Here is a 9,702-nt window from a genome sequence, read left to right on the forward strand (position 1 = left end):
CCGTTCAGACGGATCTGCTGTTCCCCTATTTGGCCCCGGGGACCAGCTTACGTCCACTGTCGCCGCTACGCACACACTCACACCCCGGAACCTTTTGGCTAGCGATGGAAGAACTCTTTTGATTGCTCTGCTGGCCTTAATGAAGACTGTGTTCATCTTTGTAAGAAGAGGTTCCTGGCCATTGTTATTAGAATTCCGAAAGGGGAGGTCTCCTAGTGGGGCTTCTGCAGGCTCGGGAAGTCATGCGGAACCAGCTAGTTTGCGCTTGCCTTGTGAAACTGGCTATATCTAGGACCCTGTTGACTGGATACACAGTTTCCAAGGACTAAAGGAGTAAAGGCGGGTGCTGCCTGCCATTCTTGGGCAAGGGCTGACCTATGCTATGCCCTTTTGTTACCTGCCGTTCCCACACCCAAGGACCTTAACCTCTTTTACATGTTTTTAATCCTGTGATAGCAATGGCTTCCATATTTCAAAACAGCCATGGTAACTACCAAACTGTATTTCCAAGACCGGCATAGATGTGATTTGTTTAACAAGAATCAGTACTTCATTGTTTATTTGTTCGTTTGTGGTTTTGAAGCAAGATCTTACTGGGTAGGCCAGACTGGCCTCTCATTATCTCGCTGCCTCAACTACCCAAGTCTTGGGATTACAGGCATGTGCCAATGTGCCCAACCAGACCATTTTTGTTTCATTTTAATTTGAAGTTTAATAGTAGGCAAACTGGAGCAATTTGAAAAAATAGCGAGGCAGCTACATGACCTCGGGCAGGTGCCATCTGTTTATCCTTGAAGTGAAGACTGTGGAGGGAAAGGCCTCCTGTGTTTTAGGTTGGACATCCAGTGATTTGCAAGGGGCTGTGACTACACTGTAAAGGGAGACACTGTGCACATTTAAGGTCTTGGGAAAAAGGGATGAGATGGTACTGTTCAAGGAGCATACAGATGGTCCTGGGGACGGAGATCCGGAAGTAAATCCCCTAACGCAGTCAAGTTTATAGGAGGGTCTAACATGTTCAATTCCTGGGAGGGTCAGTAAACTGGGAAAGACGTGTGTGAGTCTGGATAGATAGACTCTCTGTTAGAAGCCACTCTGCCTACAAGAGGATGGGAAAGGGAAAATAGTGTTTAAACAAATATTTTATTTAATAAAATTTTCATGTGTGTGAGAAAGGAGTCTTACAAAGTAGATAACACACACACAAACACACACACACACCCTGGAGGGGCTGTAGAGATAGATGGCTTGGTGGTTGAGAGCATTGACTGCTCCAGAGGACCCAGGTTCTGTTCCCATCCCCCACTATGGCACCTCCTGTAACTTCAGGGGAAATGACATACTTGGCTGGTCTCTATGGGCACTAGGAATGCACATGGCGTGCACACAGGCAAAACACTCAAGCACAGAGAATGGTTTTACAAAGACTGGAAAGGAGGATATTAACTGGGGCTTCAAGTCGTACAATTATTGATGGATTGCAGCTTTTTGAATTGTCATTTTTCTCCTCTACTCACGCGTGGCCATTTCCACACACCTCTTCTCCCTGGAGGAGCAGATGAGAACAGTCCTAGCTCCCTAAGAGTAAAAGGAGAAAAAAAAAAAAAACCTGAACGCCCTGCTCAATTTAAATATTTAATGCTCCAGCAAGTGCCTAGAGCCTCATGAAGAGTCATTCACCAAACATTCCAAAAAGTCACTCTCTAAGTATTTGTTGAATGGATAAGTGCTAAGAATTCAAACTAGGGAAGATCCTTCAGACCACAGTTGCCCCAGCAGGGCTTCATGGTAAAGAAGCAGAAACAGAACCGGTCCCAGAGAGGTCGGGGGGGTGGGGGGGGAGCAGAAAAGAGACAAGGAACAGAGAGGTGTGAAATCGTGGGACTGTGAGCCCGTGTTGCTGGCATAGAGGATAAGAAAGAATGTTGGAAACCTACTGAGGCTGGATTGCAGAAGGCTTGGTAGCTATTTGAGTCACATTAATAATTATTTAATTGATCATTTGAAATGATTTAATGACAAAGGTGTTTGCCATAAGGGCAGCAACCGGTCTGACTTGTTCCTTACAGCTTTCCTGGCATCTCAGAATGCCTGGCACATAGCTAGTCACCTCTCTGGACAGTCACACCTGACGGCTGGCTTGGCTATAAGCCTAGGAAGTCTGGGTTTTGTTTAGCAGACCAAGGTTATCACAGGGCCAGGGAAATGGTTCACTGGGTAGGAGTGCCTGCTCCACAAACATGAGGACCCGAGTTCAAATCCCTAGCACCTGTGTAAAAAGCTAGGCATGGCTGTGAGTGCCTGTAACCCCAGCATTGTAGAGCAGACAGGCAAATGCTGAGACCTCGCTGTCTGGCCATCCTTGCTGAATCATTAGGAGGCTATGAGCAGGGCTTTGGGGTAAAATAACTGAGAGTTTGCCACCCTTGGGTTCCTCAGCTGGGAGTTGAGGAATGTTAGCCAGAAAAGCAACATTTTCTCTTTCCACCACACTGGAAAGAAGAGCATCAAGCAGGAAAAGACAGGTGCCCATCAGTGATAGTCGGCACTAAACTTAGATCAGATCCTGACTGTATCCCGAAAAACAATCTAACTCTGTACGAGACAAGATTTTATTACTTGTTGTTAATTATACATTAATTATATATGTTCACTAAGTAATTATATTTTGTTCCATTAAATACTTATATGTTTCATTATGACACTTTCATACTTGTATATATTTTTATCATCAATCTCCATTACCCTCTCTTGTTCCCTCCCCATTCCTAACTAGTCTCCCTTCTATATTCATCTTTGTGTGTGTGTGTGTGTGTGTGTGTATGCATGTGTGTGTATGTATGCATGTGTGCATGTGTGTGGTGTGGGTGTATGTGGTATGGGTGTGTGATGTGTGGTGTGTGTGTTTATGTGTGGTATGTGTGTGTGTGTGTGTATGCATGTGTGTGTATGTATGCATGTGTGCATGTGTGTGGTGTGGGTGTATGTGGTATGGGTGTATGATGTGTGGTGTGTGTGTTTATGTGTGGTATGTGTGTTTGTGTGTGTGTGTGTGTGTGTGACCTATTCAGTCTCCTTAGAGTTGCTTACAGGAACATGAGGACTATTTACAGAAGTCCAAGCACCTTTCCCCTGGCTACCTCACTGAAGAAAACGGCAAGGCAAGTTTTTGGTGCTGTTTCCTCATTTGTATGGTAGCAGAGCATGCCTTCTATGGGTGTTATAGAGTTAAACAAGACAAGCCTCTCAAAGCATGCTGTTTAGAGTCAGTGAGCGAGCGTATTTCTTTTTCTCAGATTCCACCCTTTAGCAGCACCTTAGAATGTAGTAGGTCTTGACTGGAAACTAACCTAGGGTTACTCTCAAAAAATGAGAATTAAACTAGAGTTGAAAAATAAGGGAGGCAGGAATAATGAAAGAGATAAAGAAGAGGGGGAAGGTTAGAGGAAGGCCAATAAGGGAACAAGGGATTGCATTCGAATTCTAATTGATGCTTATTGGCAAGTTAAATCCCTGTATCCTAGATCCCTCCTATGAAAATCAAGAATAATACGATTTCTTGGGCCTCCTAGACTAAGGGACAGGATGTATGGTTTATACTTAGTGCAGAGTCCAGCACCTAATTATCACCATTGATCCTAAAATTCAGTTTACTAAGTGACTGTCACCTTCCCCCTAGTTCTTTTTGGGGACATCTTACTTTAATTGGCAAATACCCATTGTACATAGTGATGGGCTTCATGAGCTTCGGCTTCTGTTTTCAAGGATACCATGTACCTTTGACCGTACCTGTCACCCCACCCTCTCTTTACTCTTCCCTCCCCTCTTGTCTTCCCCAATTGTCCTTCTGCCTTCAAGTCCTTTGTGTGTGTGTGTGTGTGTGTGTGTGTGTGTGTGCACGAGCACACACACACAGTCACACGTGGAAGTCAGAGGATAATTTTATGAAGTCCGTTCTCTTCGTACACCTTCATGCAGGTTCCAGGAATCGAACTCGGGTCATGAATTTGCATGGCTGATGCCTTTGCCTACTGAGCCGTCTCACCAGCCCCGAAAATGACCTGGTTCTGTGTATGGTTAAATTGGACTCTGCTGTGTGCATATCCCACACTTTGTTTATCCATCCCCCTTTTGGACATGACGGCTGATTGGTAATCGGCTGTGACGAATAATGCTACAACAGACAGGATGTACAAGCTGCCTGCATTAGCAGCTCTGCTCTCCATTCTGTGAGAAGCTTCCATGGTGATTACCATAGGGGGCTGGGCCAATTTACATTCCCACCAGCACTGTGTGCTGGGAGAACGTTTTTTTGTTTGTTTTGTTGGTTGGTTGGTTGGTTGGTTTTTTGAGATCGGGTTCCTCTGTGCAGTCCTGGCTGTCCTGGAACTCACTCTGTAGACCAGGCTGCCTCTGCCTCCCAAGTGCTGGGATTAAAGGCGTGCACCACCACGCCTGGCTGGGAGAATGTTTTTGAATGAGCACCTTGATGCTTAAATCCCTCAAGCAGACTTTGACCATCCATTACACAGCCTGGGACATATCCCTCACTCCCACTGTGCCCTCACCTGAGGGAAGAAGTTCCTAGCTCTGAATTCAGAAATGACTTGTCCCGAGTGTGACTTAAAGCACATGTTTTGAGAGAGTGTACGGCAGGATGATGCAGGCCCCGGGCTCAGACTCTTGGCTGAACAGGAATGAGTCCTGTGAGGCACCTCCCCCACTTTTGTTCACTGGCAGGTGTATAAAATAGGATTTCTGTATTAGCGGCTCTCAACCTTCCTAATGCTGCAACCTTAATAGTTCCTCATGCTGTGCTGACCCCCAACCATAAAATTAATTGTTTTTGTTGCTACTTTTTAACTGCAATTTTGCTACCATTGTGAATCATAATGTAAGTATCTGTGTTTTCCTATGGTCTTAGGTGACTCCTGTGAAAGGGCTGACCCCCTAAAGGGTTGAGAACAGCTGCTGTAGACAAAGCAGGGGTCTCGGGACAGTGTTCAGAGATCTCATGGAGGTTGATAGTGTGTTCTGTTTTGTCTGCTGAGAATTAATGCTGTTTGAGTCTCTAACTAGTAACAAATCTCCCTTCTTTTCTTCTCCTTTCTCTTCCCCAAAAACCTTTGTTTAGAAAAGGGTAAGATTGGCTCAGTGGTTAAAAGCACTGACTGCTCTTCCAGAGGTCCCGAGTTCAATTCCCAGGAACCATATGCTGGTTCACAACTATCTGTACTGGGATCTGATGCCCTCTTCTGTTGTGTCTGAAGACAGCAACAGTGTAGGGGCATACATAAAATAAATAAATCTTTAAAGGAAAAAAAGAAAAGAAAGGGAACTGATTACAAGAGTGGCCTCACTTGCCGCTTCTCCAGAGAACCCCTTCTTAACAACGATCAGAGCCTTTATCAGGGAGTGGTCATCAAACCGAATGCATGCTCTGTCCAGATTCATGACGGAGCCAGCCCCTGGGCTAGCTCTCTATGAAATGAAATGCTTGGTTTGGCAGAACTTCATGTAGGCCCTTCAGTTAAATAGATCCAACCCAATGGAGGGAGGATCCAGTGAAGAAGACACCCCATAATTAATCAGAATGAAGATGTAATGCCTGGAGAAATAATCACAAAATTGAAAAAAAAATAATGATAGTGAACTGCAGCTGCCTTCTGATTGTGAATGACATCTAGAGAAGGGGGTTGGAAGCGACCGTTTTCCTCAGCCTGCCTTATTTAGTGGTTTCTACGTTGAAACATGCAGCTTTTCTAAGTATCTCATTCCATGTGGACTCAGTTCCATTCATGAAACAGCATGGAGAGTCAGGGAGAAGCTGGTCAGAGCATGTACAGTTTCTGTCACAAAAGAGCGGGCAATCTACTATAAAGCTGGGTGAATATTACTTAATAACAATACATTGTATACTTGAAATGGCTGACTGTGTTATGTTCCCACCAGTGGCAAGTGTGTGTGTGGCAGAATACACATGTGCTAATCCGATTTACCCTGTCCTCAAATTCTACAAAGCGCAGCGTATGTTGCTCATCCTAAGTATAGAAGTTTTTGTCAATTGAATTTTTAAAAGAGATGGAGGCTGACGAGGGCACTCAGAGGTTAAGACCACCTGCTAATCTACTGTTAAAGAAAACCAGAACCAGAAGGCTCATAGGCTCGCGACTGCCTGTAACGCTGGCTCTTACGCCCTCTTCTGGACATGGCAGGCACTGCACTCTTGTATATATCATATCCCTAACATAATCTTAAACACTAATAAAATTTAAAGATGTTGGGCATAGTGGCACACGCCTTTAACCTCTTCACTCACAGGGCAGAGGCAGCTGGATCTCTGAGTTTAAGGCCAGCCTGGTCTATATAGAAGTTCTAGGACAGGAAGGGTTGAGCATAGAAACCCAAATAAATAAATGTTTGCTTGCCTGCCTTCCTTCCTTTCTTCCTTCCTTCCCTCTTTGAAAAGAGAGACTATCACCAAAAGGAATAATATATTATTAATTATTATAAACCACTTAAAAGACATGGCAATGTGCACAATATGATCACTAAAGATTAGTGAAGAAATACTGTGTAAGACCACGTGTGTAGTACCAAAACCTTAGATTTCTGAATTAACTTTTTAAATTTTATAAATTTTCCATATAGCTAAAATAACCCTGTAACACTTGTATAAGTAGAATAAAGCGCCACAAAATCACTTTTAGTGTTGTGTGTATATACTGAAAGAAAGCATTGTCAGCTCGAGAAGAGGTGGATGGAGAAAGAAAAACAGCCCAGTTAAGAATGGCACTGATAATATTAAATCAGCAATAAGTAACATTATGGCAGTAATATAAAATCGTGGGCAAAAGCCACTACTGACTGCAGGCTCACTGGGTGTCATGCATTTCTTCACAGTCTTTTTATTTGTTTGTTTGTTTGTTTGTTTTTTTAACCGATCAGTCTCACAGGAGAACAAATGGCCCTGGAACGTTTCTTTTAAGATTTTATTCATTTATTACATGAGTAATATGTATGTGAGTAGCCTGTAGCTGTCTTCAGACACACCAGAAGAGGGCATCAGATCCCATTACAGATGGTTGTGAGCCACCATGTGGTTGCTGGGATTCGAACTCGGGACCTCTGAAAGAGCACTCAGTGCTCTTAACCACTGAGCCATCTCTCCAGTCCAGCCCTGGAATCTTAATGATCCGCCCTTTACCTAAACCTGATGCCTCATAGAGGGAACAAACGCTCTTGGTTGTGTGCAGAGATGTGTGGACTGATTTAACATGATGCATCATTGATCACTTGATACTGACAGACCTTCCTTGGAGTTTTCAGCTTTTCCTACCTTGATTCTAAATCATGATGTTTTGTGGGCTGTAGGGCAAGTTTTAGTTTGGCTATGAGATTTAGGGTTGCAACATTAAAGTTTTTTTTTTACTTGCTATTTAACAGACCAATACAATCTGATGAATCAGCAAGTCTCACACTTGTCTCTGTACACATTTTAGGGTGGCCACAGCTGTTTCATAACGGACCTGGCACAGCATGACCATGATAGCCACAGCAGTGGACAACAGCGCCGCCGTGTGGCGTTACAGGATATGGCAGCTCTCTGGGGTTTTTGTTTTCTGGTTTTACAATTTGAAGTTCTACCAATAACCTTGGCAGTCGCTAGGTGGCACCCTTTCAGCTTGTTAGAAATCAAGTTCTAGACAGGCAATAAACACTGTCGGAGCTTGAACCAAAACTTCACCTTTATGGCAACTGCTCCCAGATTTTCAGCTTAACTCGGGTATGCCTGGAGGGATCATTAGAGCTTCTTCTGAGGCCTGGACTTGCCCAGTTCTTGAAAACAGAGATTTAGGCCTTGTCTCCTGAACTGCCGATTTGAAGCCTGTCATGGAATCAGCCGAGTCTTCCCAGTTTTTTTCTATTTATTATATGTGTGTGTGCTGGCACCCATGTGTGGAGGTCAGGGGACATCCTGCCGGAGTCAGCTCTCTCCACTGTGTGGGTTCCAGGGACCCAGTACAAGTCCTCTGGCTTGGTGGCAACTGCCTGTCATGCTGGGTCCAGGTCTCTCATTTTTTTTATGGTACTCATTCATTCACTTACCAGATATTTATACACATGAATACAGTGGATACAAAAGCACTTGTTTTTAACAATAGCGAATAAAAGGGTCACATACGTGCGCGCACACACACACACATACACCACAAACAAATCATAAAACTCATCAGAGGAGACATACAATGTTCCAAAGGGAGACATACAAGTGTTCGAGAGAGTATTTGAAAAGCAGCAAAAATGTGGGGATGGAAAACTTAACATATTACCTTTCAGGGGGGCCATAGAAGTCCTTTTGGCAAAGCAACCTTAATACAGACCCCAGAGAACTGAGCATGTCAGATCGGTAGTTGATTATGTAGGTCTGGAGTTCAGGCAAGGACTGATGAATCATAACACTGCAGTCAGGAAAGACACTGGCTACCATGGGCACAATACTGATTAGAACATTTTCTGACTCCATTGATAAAACACTTTGCATGTTAGTGTGTGCTTTTCCATCCATCTCCCCAATGAAGTGATTTTAAATGTCTCTGCCTCTCTTGGCAGAAAGACTTAAAACACATCTTAGTTACTTTTCTATTGCTCTGATAAGACACCAGGACCAAGGCCACTTCTAAAAGAAAGCATTTATGCGTGGCTCACAGTTTCAGAGGGTCAGAGTCCATGACCATCGTGGCAAGGGGTATGGCTGCTGGCAGGCACGGCACTGGAGCAGTCGCTGAGAGTTTACATCCATAGCATGTGGCAGAGAGAGAGAGAGAGAGAACGCTATATCTGGGAATGGTCTGGGCTTTTAAGCCTCAAAGCATCAACCGCAGTGACACACCTGCTCCAAAAGGGCACACATCCTAGTCCTTCCCAAACAGTTTCACCAACTGAAGACCAAGTATTCACATATATGAGTCTACGGGGACCATTCTTATTTAAACTACCCTGACGTGACTCTCCTAACACTGGCTGGCCTCTCAGGATGTTTTCTGTCACCTGGACATCTGGATAGAGCCTGTGGCTTATGTTTCACTAAGGGTGGAGAGGTACAGACCTGAAGACCTGTTCCTTCTGCCTTTGCATTTTGTTGATGTCCAGGTCAGGCACCATAGCTTCCGCTTGGGTAAACTCCTCTCTCTTAGTGTATTGCCCAGGGTAGCACAGTGAACCCCAGCTTACTGAGGACCAGGCAGCAGTTACCTACCCTCAGTTAGTCTGAAAAGACAAAACCACTCTCCTCTCAGCCCCCACTAGTCTAATAACAACCAGCATTCTAGTAGAGTCTTCAGTTCAGAAAACCCCCTCATAAATAGGTGCTAATCAGAAGCTTGGGCTCTGGGACCCAGTTGCTGGAACTGACCTGCTTTTTCTAGGTCTTGCTTATATGCTTTAGAAGCACACATGCGGCCATGGGGTACCCACCCTGACTCATGCTTTTCCCACGTAGAATGTGCAGTAGTTTTAATCCCACCCCCACTCCCTTCCACCGAGTCAGATGTTAAGACTTACCCCGGGGCTGGTGAGATGGCTCAGTGGGTAAGAGCACCCGACTGCTCTTCTGAAGGTCCAGAGTTCAAATCCCAGCAACCACATGGTGGCTCACAACCATCCGTAACGAGATATGGCACCCTCTTCTGGAGTGTCTGA

The sequence above is a fragment of the Mus caroli genome, chromosome 12 (assembly GCF_900094665.2).
Source record: "Mus caroli chromosome 12, CAROLI_EIJ_v1.1, whole genome shotgun sequence".
Classification (NCBI taxonomy): Eukaryota; Metazoa; Chordata; class Mammalia; order Rodentia; family Muridae; genus Mus; species Mus caroli.